The 14,078-nt window shown below is 48.7% G+C and overlaps 1 protein-coding gene across 1 annotated transcript in view; it reads right to left on the bottom strand.

The window, feature by feature from the left end:
• Positions 1-13,763, bottom strand: part of LOC127028805 (E3 ubiquitin-protein ligase RBBP6-like) — a 35,563-nt gene extending 21,800 nt beyond the window's left edge. The window contains exon 1 of the mRNA XM_050914498.1: positions 13,393-13,763. The gene's annotated coding sequence lies outside the window, so the exon portion shown is untranslated. The remainder of the gene's footprint in view (positions 1-13,392) is intronic.
• Positions 13,764-14,078: the final 315 nt, after the last annotated feature.

The following is a 14,078-nucleotide window of genomic DNA, read 5'->3' on the forward strand; positions in this document are numbered from 1 at the left end:
GAATGTGGCACTGAGTTCCACCTGTCTGTAACAGCTTTTATCCCACGGTTAGGGGTTGCAAAACTAGAAAGGGCTACTGCAAATGTGTCAAGAGAATAAGCCATTCATGAAAGCGCAGCTAGTATTACAGCCCTACAAAAAGAAATCCAATTATTATCACAAATGGTAATACAGAATCGATTAGCCCTAGACCACCTTTTAGAAGTACAGGACAGAGTATGTGCATTATTGTGACGGATGCACTCGACACCCCCTTAACCAAACCAGCAGCAGTTTGGTACAGGCTCCAAAGGAGGTAAAGGCCTGAGCCGTAGCCGGGCCAAGAACTCCTCCAGGAAACCCACAAAGGAGCAGAGCGACACAGTGAATGTTGTGGGTACAAGGAGTCCCGTGCGTACCTCTCCCATTGTATGCAATTTGACTACGAGCCAACCACTTCATCCCATAAATATGACAGCCTAAGGGAGCCTTCTTTGAGCTCTGCCTGCTAGGCAGCGTGGCTGTATCTGGTGATCTCCAGCAATGAGACCTTTTACCAATGACAGATCGTTGGATGAGCCCAATGTGAGTTCTCCCTGGACGGCAACTGCACTGCACACCAGGCACCTCTCCCCTTGAGCAGGGACGCCTCTCAATGTTAAGAGATATTAGTCGTTTTGCTTAAACAAGTAAGGTTTACACAGAATGAATCACTTAGAATTATAACGTTGTGTGATTTAGTATGCTGTTTGCTTAGCTTTACTTACTTAGCACGAGTAGCTAGACTTGCTGAAGCCTTAGGCTGCAAGCTGTAAACTTTCACTTAGACTTACTGAACATGTACCTACTTAGTCAAAACAGGGGCCTCCAGAGCCAGCGTAAATCAGAAGATACGGAAGATTCAAGGCTACAACCGCCAACAGCAGCTGCAACTCGACAAGATTACAGCCTGCCCGGAGGCAGTGAAGGAAGGTTCCCTTCTGAACCTCGTGACTCAACGGGAGGCTCTCCCTTACCTTGTCACACCTCCTCTCTGTCTAAATCACTCTAAATTGATTCTAACTCCATTTTCCTTTGTAAGTTTCTCCCATGTAGGAAGTAACAGAGCGAACCTTGCCATCAAACTCTGTTAAGTTGCACTTTTACAAATTCTTTACGTGATCTAAAACACGCATCCGCGACAATTCTTGAGTAACAGCTGATGGAGGTTTTATGTAACTCAAGAGCAGAAAAATGAAACGGACAGAAACAAGATAAAGACTCATTTAAAAATATTACAGGAAGTAAGGCAGGGATCTGCCCTAAAGCTATTTGGGTGGTTAACCTCTTGGCTCCCAGACTTAGGTAGAGGATTGTGAACTAAAAGGATTGGGGTTGTTGTATTCACTATCTTCTTTTGCTTTGTAATTATATATGTGTGTTGACAGTGTTGTATTACCTTATGCGCTTGACTTACGACTACAATAATGAATAGTATAGCGTGACCCTGACGGTCAAAAGAAAAGGAGGGACTGTCAGGAAAATCTTATTCCCTAACTGTTGTACCAATTAGTCTTTCGAGTATGAAATTGTATGAACTTTTGGAAGATATATCTAGTTTACATCGTATGCTGCATAGCCATGGGTCAGTAAGCATGACTAAAGGACCCTGGCTCATCGCAAGGAGGAGAAGGACAGCCCTCACCCTGAAGAAGAAAGGATACCCCTGGACTACCCAGATCACACCAGCATCCCAGCTCCTCCACCTCCTCTGTGAAACCCTCCTGTTAGCTGGCATCAGAGAGAAGGAACTGTAGAAAGACCGACTCCAGGGACGTCTAGATCCAGAAAGCAGCAGATGCGTGACAACGCCATAGAATCAGAGTTGCTTTGCAAAACAGCAGTATATGTGTGTGTTAAGTAGCGATTGGTCAAGGCATGGCGTACCTGAAGGCCTGAAAGGCATAAGAACCATCTGTAAAACTGCATTCGGGGTGCCCCAATTTCACTGGGACACCTCAGGCGCACCAATAGAGAATTACTCTTTGTCGTGGTTTAACCCCAGTCAGCAACTAAGCACCATGCAGCCGTTTCCCCCTCCCCCCTCCCAGTGGGGTGAGGAGGAGGAAAGGAAAAAAAAAAGTAAAACTTGTGGGTTGAGATAAGAACAGTTTAATAACTAAAGTAAAATATAATACTAACAACAGTCATAATGAAATATAATAATAATAGTAACGAAAAGGAATATAACAAAAAAAGAAAGGGGGTGGGGGAAGAAAAAAAACCAGCGATGCACAATGCAATTGCTCACCACCCACTGACCAATGCCCAGTTAGTTCCCGAGCTGCAATCCGCACCTCCCGGCCAACTGCCCCCTCTTTATACACTGGGCATGACGTTCCATGGTATGGAATACCCCTTTGGCTAGTTCAGGTCAGCTGCCCCGGCTCTGCTCCCTCCCAGCTTTTTGCACACCTGCTTGCTGGCAGAGCATGGGAAACTGAAAACTCCTTGGCTTAAGATAAGCGCTACTTAGCAACAACTAAAACATCAGTGTGTTATCAACATCATTCTCACACTAAATCCAAAACACAGCACTGTACCAGCTACTAAGAAGAGAGTTAACTCTGTCCCAGCCGAAACCAGGACACTCTTGTAATTCTATACTTTGTGTCCTAGCCCCTCTCCTCAGATGGCATGGCCCAGTTGCAAAATTTGCGTGACAACACCCCTCTCCCCATCCTGAAAGCTGTCCTCGAAGGCCGAGAATTGCCCCTAGGGGTGGCCCAGAAGCCTACCGTTCAGCGGGGGGCACTTCACCTCCATCATTGCGCTGGCCTCCCAGGAAATGATCGTTCAGGAAGGACTCCCACTGAAACCGTAACTCGAAGAGGACTGCCGCAAGAATATGAGAGCCATGCGTCATCCTCTCCTATGCAACATGCTCCCCCTTTCGACTCCAGTAATACTTTAGGAGTATGGTTTACAGACAGAAGTGCCTGCAGATGGAAAAGCAGAGTTAACTGAGGAAATAAAAGGTTCCGCCCAATGAGCTGAGTCCCTGGCCATCACCCGAGCCTTTGAAGGTGGAGCCAGCACAGCTTATACTGACTCCGATGCTCTATGGGCTGGAGCCACCCAGTGCCTTGGGAATGGGCAAGAGCTGCTGCACTCCCTTCAGAGAAGCAGCAGGAATGCTTTGGCATATATGCACAGTGTTCCCAGAGCTTTCTGCTGGCGTTTGCACAGCTCACAGCCCAGGACAGAAGTGTCTGTGACTGCCACGTGCTTTTCAGTTTGCCTTCCCAGACCAAGCCAAGCTGTGATACAAGAGCTTTGGTCCTCCCTGTCTCCCAAGGAGAGCTACAAATGGCGTTCCCACCCTCGAGCTCCTGTGGGATAGAAAGAAAACTTGTCAGGCAGCGGTTGCATCCTGTTGCGTAGGCTTTGAACTAGCCCTGGGGAAAAAGCTGACCAGCGGATTGTGCTACGTAAGAAAAAGCTCCTACGTAAAGATGGCTTCGAAGACACGCGCAAGAGGATATTCAGCCAAAACTCCGAATAGTTAAGCCCATCCTTACTTAGATATTTATTTTATCTTCTTTTGATCTCTAACTAAGCACATTCCCTCCTACCCACCGTCTTTCCTCCCAGCCTCCCAGCTCTCCTACATAAGAAACATAAACTACATAAGCTACAAAAGAAATAAACAATGCTTTGGGGAACACCAAAACACCCATGACTTTCCCAAACTCTTCACTGCCCCATCTGAGAGTCACGGGACAGGATCTCCTAAGGGCTCTGTCACAGGCACTGCCCTGAAAACCCCCCACTGCTTCTCTGCTAGTGCACAAAGAGATTAGGAACAGGTTCATTTCTAAGTCTATGTAGATGGTTTCTGAATTTAGACAAGTAAGTTTTAATGAGGAGAAGCCCTTTGCCTTGCATCTGGCAACCAACAGGGATGTGGACCCACCACCACAGACCAGTGCCATGCACAAACCACCACCCTACGCACAGCGAAAGCACGACGAGTCAGATGTGGTACCCAATAATGCCAAAAAATGGCTCTTCGCATCACTTCTCTGGATGATCAGGCTAGTTCTTTCAGTCAGACACAGAAATCGCACGGGATTTCTTCTTCTTTTGCTGAAGTAGACTTTTAAGGAGATACTGCCAAAGAATGCAAAAGCAACCAAAAAAAGTTAAAGCAGGTACTTTTCTCCTCACTAGATGCATCTCATTGAAGTCTTTCTCACATTCTCTTCTCTACTCTAAAGGCTCCCCACTTAAGATGCATTTGACTTACATTACCGTTAAACATTCACCGCTACCAGACACTTCTCTGGACTGAAGGCTGACAGCAGCCTACAAGGACAGCCCTTTCTGGACATCTCACTCCAGGCTAGAAATCCTAGAGAATTCCTTTAAGGACAGAAATCCAAAGAGCTACAATAAGCTTTTTAAATCAAGCACAGCAAACAAAAAGCAAACAAACAAAGAAAAAATGACAGGTAAACCTCTGACACACTAACGAGGAACAAAAGGTCTCCCGTTAAGTCCACTACGCCTCACAAAACAGACAAGTGGCTTAAAGAGATTCCCGCAAAGAAACCGTGGATAGAAGATAACCCTGATGACTCCACTACAAGCAACCAGGGTGGAAACAGCAGCGCTCACCCTTCTCCTGCTCCTCCTACGAGCTCTTCGCCAGCCACGTGAAGAGGCAAAACCAAGGATGATCGAATCACATCTGACAACAAATTGTCCCCCCAAATCCAAAATCATCAAGAAATCTATTTGAAATAAGGATTCACATCCACTGTCACAGATGATGACCCTCGCCCTAAGCCCACGTTGTGCCTTGAGACAGGAGCTAAGGACTGCACAAAGTCACCACCACGAGCAGACGTTCAAACCCAAAGCATCCAGAACACGCAGACAAACCTCCAACATTTTTTCAGCAATGTTTCAAGTCACCCGATAGACTTGACAAAATGTCACTAAACTGAACGATAGCAGCCTCTCTGCAGGTTTCTTACTCAAAAGCAAAAACTAAAAAGCCACGTACCCTTGGGGAAACCCTTGGCCTTCTGTGTGGCTGGTGTCTTCCCATGGCTCCTCCTCACGACAGAAGAAATGACCGTGGATTTGGAAGTCCACATAAATTCAGAAGTACACTTAGTCCCCTGGCAGTCATTACTTCTGGGCCACAAGTCCTCTCACCCCTCCCCAGAACTGCCCGTTAGTCCTCTGGCACTCACTCTCCATGAACCGCAAGTCCTCCATACCTACCGACCTACCTACCTACCGACTCACCAGAAATGAGTCGGACCGCACCAGAAGTGACACTGCCCGACCTGCTCTACACCTATTACACCACAAATGATGGGTTCAAGACAGAAAACACAACACAATCCACCAGAACAGCAAAAAATCAACCAGAAGAAACATCGTACACAAACCAAAGGTCCCTATCCAAACCCTAAAAAGGCAAACAAGCTATAAAAGGACTCTCCACAAGAAAAGACCACGCAGAACACAAGACAAGGTAAAAAGAACCTAACCCCAGGGACCCAGGGCCAACAAACCCAGATTCTGTCCATAACAATAACACGCTTTAATCCTGACTCGCTTCAACTCTGGCATACCAGAACCCCGCCACCCCATAACTCTAGCAAACTGTAACCCTAGCATCCCGCAAGCCTAGCACATTGTAGCCCTAAGCTAGCAAAGAACTGAACACAAACTCCTTGGAAATCTCTGCCAGGGCCTTCAGGTGGCCCCGGATTTCAGACATCACAACTCTGAAGTGGGAGTGAGACAGAGCCACCGGGATGTCACCAGCATCCACCTTCACCTCATCTGTCACACCCTGAAAAAGTGCCTGCGTTAAACCCTCCCGGGGAGAAAGGCTGAGGCACACGGAGGCTTTGAACCGGCCAGCCATGACCACGGGGCTTCAGCTCATCATTTCTGTGCCACAGTGTCCTGGTTTCGGCTGGGACAGAGTTAACTTTCTTTTTAGTAGCTGGTACAGTGCTGTGTTTTGGATTTAGTGTGAGAATGATGTTGATAACACACTGATGTTTTAGTTGTTGCTAAGTAGCGCTTATCTTAAGCCAAGGAGTTTTCAGTTTCCCATGCTCTGCCAGCAAGCAGGTGTGCAAAAAGCTGGGAGGGAGCAGAGCCGGGGCAGCTGACCTGAACTAGCCAAAGGGGTATTCCATACCATGGAATGTCATGCCCAGTATATAAACAGGGGGGAGTTGGCCGGGCGGCGTGGATCGTGGCTCGGGAACTAACTGGGCATCGGTCAGCGGGTGGTGAGCAATTGCATTGTGCATCACTGGTGGGTTTTTTTGTTTGTTTTTTTTTGTTTTTCCCTTCCTTCCCCCCCTTTTTGTTATATTCCTTTTCATTACTATTATTATTATTATATTTCATTACTACTATTGTTAGTATTATATTTTACTTTAGTTATTAAACTGTTCTTATCTCAACCCATGAGTTTTACTTTTTTTCCCCTCTTTCCTCCTCCTCACCCCACTGGGAGGGGGAAGGGGGAAGCGGCTGCGTGGGGCTGAGTTGCTGACTGGGGTTAAACCACGACAGCCTTTTGGCACCCAACGTGGGGCTCAAAGGGTTGAGATAACAACAGATCTGACCAGAGCGTGTTAAAACGAATTTGTTATTTGTTGTATTGTATTAGTTTAGTGGTCGCCAGTCACAATGTTGGGTCATTGGCTCTTAGAGTTGTGGCGTTCGTTCTTAGAGTTTTGTTATGTATCACCTCACTTGCCGTATATAGTCCCTGTGCTGCTGCTTATCACCCATAAGGTGAGGTGGATTAAGGTTTTCGCTTTGCTTTACTATGTAACACTGGTTTATGGTACGATAAAATTATCAGTTGTGGGACTAATCTGGTATTTGTACTCAGCATTGCCGTTATCTCCGTACTTCGGGAGCTATCTAGCGGAAACTGTTAATAATTACACCCTTTACCTTTTCTCCTCGGAGAGCCAATCTATGGGGGAGACACCTTCCTTCACCTTCCCCTCCTCCTCCAGGCTAATTACAGTAGTGTTTGAGAATCTGGAAAATTTTCAATATCTTTGGAATGTTGAAACTAACATGGTTCTATTGCTAGGAACTAGCTTGTTCCTGAATGTGGTTCAGGCGTTGTTTAGGGTTAAACAACTATTTAGGAGATCTGCCCCAAAGAGATCTGCCCCAAAGCTGCAGAGTTATGAGTGGCAGGGTGTGTGGGGTAGCATGAGTAAATGCCTAGGACAGTGGGGAACTCCAGTGTTTTGGAACTTCACCCTTGAACAAGTGCAGAATCCTGAAAAACTAGTAGAACATTTGGAAAAAGTATGCTGTCACCCCGACAATTCCAGGGAGACACAAATCACTGCAATGTGCTGGGGCCTGGCTCATGCCTACCGAGCTCTGTTTAACATTATTCAAGGGGAAGTGAAGGTCTCTGGATCTGACAACAAGATGACAGCCACTGCAGCCCCTCCAGCCCCGGCGACAGGCACTGCAGCCCCTCCAGCCCCGGCGACAGGCACTGCAGCCACTCCGACCCCAGCAACAGACGCTGCAGCCACTCCGACCCCCGTGACAGACACTGCAGCCTCTCTGGCCCCAGCAACAGGTACTACGGTTACTGCAACGCCTGTGACGGGCACTGCAGCTGAACCAGAGAACCAACCCATGCCAGTATCAGTTGCCCCTGTACAGAAGAAGAAATACTCAAAAAAGACAGCTCGCTTAGCGAAGGATGAAGGTGAAGCAGGGCCATCACGAGAACAGGAGGAAGAGGCAGAACCGGAGATAATCACTCGATCCCTATCCCCGAGTGAGCTGTGAGATATGCGAAAAGATTTCAGCCGTCGTCCAGGCGAGCACATCATCACCTGGTTGCTCCGATGCTGGGATAACGGGGCCAGTAGCTTGGAATTAGAGGGTAAGGAGGCCAAGCAGTTGGGATCCCTTTCTAGGGAAGGGGGTATTGGGGGTATTGACAAGGCAATTGGAAAAAAACCACAAGCCCTCAGCCTCTGGAGGCGACTTCTATCAGGTGTGAGGGAAAGGTACCCCTTCAAGGAAGATGTTGTATGTCAACCAGGCAAGTGGACCACCATGGAGAGAGGTATCCAGTACCTGAGGGAATTAGCTGTGCGGGAGATGGTTTATTATGACCCAGATGATGGGCGGTTACCCACAGATCCAGATGAAGTCCAATGTGCACGACCCATGTGGCGGAAGTTTGTACGAAGCGCACCATCATCGTATGCCAATGCATTGGCAGTAATGGACTGGAAAGACGAGGAGGGACCAACAGTAGATGAATTGGCTCGCCGACTTCGGCAATACGAAGAAAGTCTCACTTCCTCCCTCGTCGCGGCTGTGGAGAATCTGCCAGACATACTAGCCGAGAAACTGTCCCAAGAGTTCCAGCGATCTGAGGATAAGTTCTGCCTCCCACCTGCACGGACCAATATCTCAGCTATTAGGAATAAGCGTCCCTCTGTTCAAGAGAGAGGAGATAGAAGGTACACCTCACAGGGTATCCTGTGGTCTTACCTGCGTGAGCACGGAGAGGATATGATGAAGTGGGATAGAAAACCTACCTCGGTCCTAGATGCACGGGTACGTGAATTGCAAGGAAAAACAAACACAAATGAGGATTCTTCCAGGAAAATTGCTGCTTCAGGCTCCAGTGAGCACTGTGAGCGGTGTGGCAGACAGAGTGGAAGGGCTGATCTTACTCCTGATCCTATGAGAAGGAATTCTAATCCATCTTTACAAAGAGTGAGTGGAGAATCTTACGACCGGGACTAGAGGGGCCCTGCCTCCAGCCAGGCGGAGGAGAGGGACAACCGGGTTTACTGGACTGTGTGGATTCGATGGCCTGGCACATCAGATCCACAGGAGTATAAAGCCCTAGTAGACACCGGTGCACAGTGTACTCTAATTCCATCAAGCTATAAAGGGGTAGAACCTATTTGTATTTCTGGAGTGACAGGGGGATCTCAACAGCTAACTATATTGGAGGCTGAAATAAGCCTAACTGGGAATGAGTGGCAAAAACACCCCATTGTGACTGGCCCAGAGGCCCCATGCATTCTTGGCGCAGATTATCTTAGGAGAGGGTATTTCAAGGACCCAAAGGGGTATCGATGGGCCTTTGGTATAGCTGCCTTGGAGATGGAGGCAATTGAACAGTTGTCCACCTTGCCCGGTCTCTCTGAGGACCCTTCAGTTGTGGGGTTGCTGAGGGTTGAAGAGCAACAGGTGCCGATCGCTACCACAACGGTGCACCGGCAGCAATATCGCACCAACCGAGACTCCCTGATTCCCATCCATACGCTGATTCATCGACTGGAGAGCCAAGGAGTGATCAGCAGGACTCGCTCACCCTTTAACAGCCCCATTTGGCCAGTGCGGAAGTCTAATGGAGAATGGAGACTAACAGTAGACTATCGTGGCCTGAATGAAGTCACGCCACCGCTGAGTGCTGCCGTGCCAGACATGCTAGAACTTCAGTATGAACTCGAGTCAAAAGCAGCCAAGTGGTACGCCACAATTGATATTGCTAATGCATTTTTCTCAATCCCTTTGGCAGCAGAGTGCCGGCCACAGTTTGCTTTCACTTGGAGGGGCGTCCAGTACACCTGGAATCGACTGCCCCAGGGGTGGAAACACAGCCCCACCATTTGCCATGGACTAATCCAGAATGCACTGGAAAAAGGTGGAGCTCCAGAACACCTGCAATACATTGATGACATCATCGTATGGGGCAACACAGCAGAAGAAGTTTTTGAGAAAGGGGAGAAAATAATCCAAATCCTTCTGAAAGCTGGTTTTGCCATAAAACAGAGTAAGGTGAAGGGACCCACACAGGAGATTCAATTTTTAGGAATAAAATGGCAAGATGGACGTCGTCACATCCCAATGGATGTGATCAACAAAATAGCAGCTATGTCTCCACCAACTAGTAAACAGGAAACGCAAGCTTTCTTAGGTGTTGTAGGTTTTTGGAGAATGCATATTCCAAATTATAGTATGATTGTAAGCCCTCTCTATCAAGTGACCCGGAAGAAGAACGATTTTAAATGGGGCCCTAGGCAACAACAAGCCTTTGAACAGATTAAACAGGAGATAGTTCATGCAGTAGCCCTTGGGCCAGTCCGGGCAGGACCAGATGTTAAAAATGTGCTCTACACCGCAGCCGGGGAGAATGGCCCTACCTGGAGTCTCTGGCAGAAAGCGCCTGGGGAGACCTGAGGTCAACCCCTAGGGTTTTGGAGTCGGGGATATCAAGGATCTGAGGCCCACTATACTCCAACTGAAAAGGAGATATTAGCAGCATATGAAGGAGTTCGAGCTGCTTCAGAAGTGGTTGGTACTGAAATACAGCTCCTATTAGCACCCCGACTGCCAGTGCTAGGCTGGATGTTCAAAGGGAAGGTCCCTTCTACACATCATGCAACTGATGCTACATGGAGTAAGTGGATTGCACTGATCACACAACGAAGTCGAATAGGAAACCCCAGTCGCCCAGGAATTCTGGAAGTGATCACAGACTGGCCAGAAGGCAAAGATTTTGGAATATCACCAGAGGAGGAGGTAACACGTGCTGAAGAGGCCCCAATGTATAATAAACTGCCAGAAAATGAGAGGCAATATTTCCTGTTCACTGATGGGTCCTGTTGCATTGTAGGAAAGCATCGGAGGTGGAAGGCAGCTGTATGGAGTCCTATACGACAAGTTGCAGAAACTGCAGAAGGAGAAGGTGAATCGAGTCAGTTTGCAGAGGTGAAAGCCATCCAGCTGGCTTTAGACATTGCTGAACGAGAAAAATGGCCAATACTTTATCTCTATACTGACTCATGGATGGTGGCAAATGCTCTGTGGGGGTGGTTGCAGCAATGGAAGCGGAGTAATTGGCAACGCAGAGGTAAACCCATCTGGGCTGCTGCATTGTGGCAAGATATTGCTGCCCGGCTAGAGAACCTGGTTGTGAAGGTACATCACGTAGATGCCCACGTACCTAAGAGCCGGGCCACTGAAGAACATCAAAACAATCAACAGGTAGACAAGGCTGCTAGGATTGAAGTAGCTCAGGTAGATCTGGATTGGCAGCATAAGGGTGAATTATTCATGGCTCGGTGGGCCCACGACACCTCAGGCCATCAGGGAAGAGATGCAACATATAGATGGGCTCGCGATCAAGGGGTGGACCTGACCATGGACACTATCGCACAGGTCATCCATGAATGTGAAACATGTGCTGCAATTAAGCAAGCCAAGCGGTTAAAGCCTCTTTGGTATGGAGGACGATGGCTGAAGTACAAATATGGAGAGGCCTGGCAGATTGACTATATCACACTCCCACAAACCCGTCAAGGTAAGCGCCATGTGCTTACAATGGTGGAAGCAACCACCGGCTGGCTGGAAACATATCCCGTGCCCCATGCCACCGCCCGGAACACTATCCTGGGCCTTGAAAAGCAAATCTTATGGCGACACAGTACCCCAGAAAGAACTGAGTCAGACAACGGGACTCATTTCCGGAACAATCTTACAGACACCTGGGCCAAAGAGCACGGCATTGAGTGGGTATATCACATCCCCTATCATGCACCAGCCTCCGGAAAAATCGAGCGATACAATGGACTGTTAAAGACCACATTGAGAGCAATGGGTGGTGGGACTTTCAAACATTGGGATACGCATCTAGCAAAGGCCACCTGGTTAGTCAACACTAGAGGATCTGTCAATCGAGCTGGCCCTGCCCAATCAGAACTTTTACGTACTGTAGAAGGGGATAAAGTCCCTGTAGTGCACATAAAAAATATGCTAGGGAAAACAGTTTGGGTTACTCCCGCCTCAGGCAAAGGCAAACCCATTCGTGGGATTGCTTTTGCTCAAGGGCCTGGGTGCACTTGGTGGGTGATGTGGAAGGATGGGGAAGTCCGACGTGTGCCTCAAGGGGATTTGATTTTAGGTGAGAACAGCCAATAGATTAAATTGTGTGCTATTAATTGCTATATAATCCTGCCACTGTATGTCATCATTATTATAACTGTTATGTGCTATATTAATGGTATTACAGTAAGAATTACTTAGATTAATGAAGAATGAACTTTGACAAAACTGAGTGAAGTGCAGTAGTGATGGAACCAGGACTGACTTCATCATGCAACAATCCGACACTACACACCATCCTCCTGCTGCGCCCAATGTCACCTGCCTGCCACATCAAACCGAAGCCCAATCCTGTTCTGCCGACTGAGCGGACTTTGCATCATGCCTCCTGCCCAGACAGACTGTTACGATAGATGGAGCTCAAAGTCATGGACTGAATGAACTCAACAGACATTTGATAGAGACGGCCCATAGACCGCGGGAATGATATCTATATGTATATATTAAAAGACAGGAAAGGTGATGGTGATTAATTGGAAATGTATTGGAAAGTGTGGGATCTGGGCATAACGTAAATGGTATAGAATAAGGGGTGGATATTGTCCTGGTTTCGGCTGGGACAGAGTTAACTTTCTTTTTAGTAGCTGGTACAGTGCTGTGTTTTGGATTTAGTGTGAGAATGATGTTGATAACACACTGATGTTTTAGTTGTTGCTAAGTAGCACTTATCTTAAGCCAAGGAGTTTTCAGTTTCCCATGCTCTGCCAGCAAGCAGGTGTGCAAGAAGCTGGGAGGGAGCAGAGCCGGGGCAGCTGACCTGAACTAGCCAAAGGGGTATTCCATACCATGGAACGTCATGCCCAGTATATAAACAGGGGGGAGTTGGCCGGGCGGCGTGGATCGTGGCTCGGGAACTAACTGGGCATCGGTCAGCGGGTGGTGAGCAATTGCATTGTGCATCACTGGTGGGTTTTTTTGTTTGGTTTTTTTTGTTTTTCCCTTCCTTCCCCCCCTTTTTGTTATATTCCTTTTCATTACTATTATTATTATTATATTTCATTACTACTATTGTTAGTATTATATTTTACTTTAGTTATTAAACTGTTCTTATCTCAACCCATGAGTTTTACTTTTTTTCCCCTCTTTCCTCCTCCTCACCCCACTGGGAGGGGGAAGGGGGAAGCGGCTGCGCGGGGCTGAGTTGCTGACTGGGGTTAAACCACGACGCACAGGCACCAGGCAGATGACCCCGTCCTCCTTGAGACACCCCTCGGGGCAGCCACCCCTTGGGGCAGCCATACCCAGCACCGGGTGGCTGGATACGGCCTTTGCTCTATGGGGAGGCGCTTCCTGGGAGCAGGATCTCTCACGGGGGCACTGGGAAGCCCTCGTCAGGCCTGGATGCCTGAGAAACATCTCTGCGCTGCTCCATATCTCACCAAAACCAGGGGCGGAGGAAGGCTGCTTTGGTGGCCTCCAAGAGAACCAGCTCACCTGGGCTGCTCTGCGGCCACCGGGCACCTTTGCCGTCAGGTGGGTCTCAGCGTTGCTCTGCAATCCGCTGTCACCTCCCTGCACGAAGCTCTCCAGCGCATGGTACGTCTCCACTTGGTCTCCCTGGGGACAAAGATCAAAAGGGAGGGATGGGGTTTGCTTTGTCCCCATTCCCAGGGTGCCACAAGAGAGACCTGCCACCCCCAAATCAGCTGTGTGACGTGGACGCCACGTATGAGATGCAGACGTGGGTCAGGACGGCTGTGGGGAACAGCCAAGACATTGTGCAATGCCCCCGGCGCTGGCAGAAAGCAGAGCTGGAGACAACGGGGGAAGCCCAGGGCACTCAGCAGCCGGCGGTGAGGCCCGGCAGGGTGCAGCACCCGCAGAAATGCCTGGCTCCTTGAGCCTCGGCCCCAGGGCTGCAGCATGGGGCTGGCGCCAGCTGGGGCTTTGCTGGGAAAAACCAGGCAGGGGTGACCCTGACACCCTGCGCGTGTACCCGGCCCGGGATCCGGCAGCCTCTCCCTCTGCCCATCGCTGCCACAGCATCCAGAAAGCAGCGCCCCGGCCCTGGCGTGGTCCTGAGCCGTCTCCTGACAGATGAGTCTTTAATCAGCAGGCCTAAAAAGAGGAAAAATTGCCCACAATTAAGCTGTGCTCAAGTTTTTGCAGGCAGTATGGTT

The sequence above is a fragment of the Gymnogyps californianus genome, unplaced genomic scaffold, assembly GCF_018139145.2.
Source record: "Gymnogyps californianus isolate 813 unplaced genomic scaffold, ASM1813914v2 HiC_scaffold_43, whole genome shotgun sequence".
Taxonomy (NCBI): domain Eukaryota; kingdom Metazoa; phylum Chordata; class Aves; order Accipitriformes; family Cathartidae; genus Gymnogyps; species Gymnogyps californianus.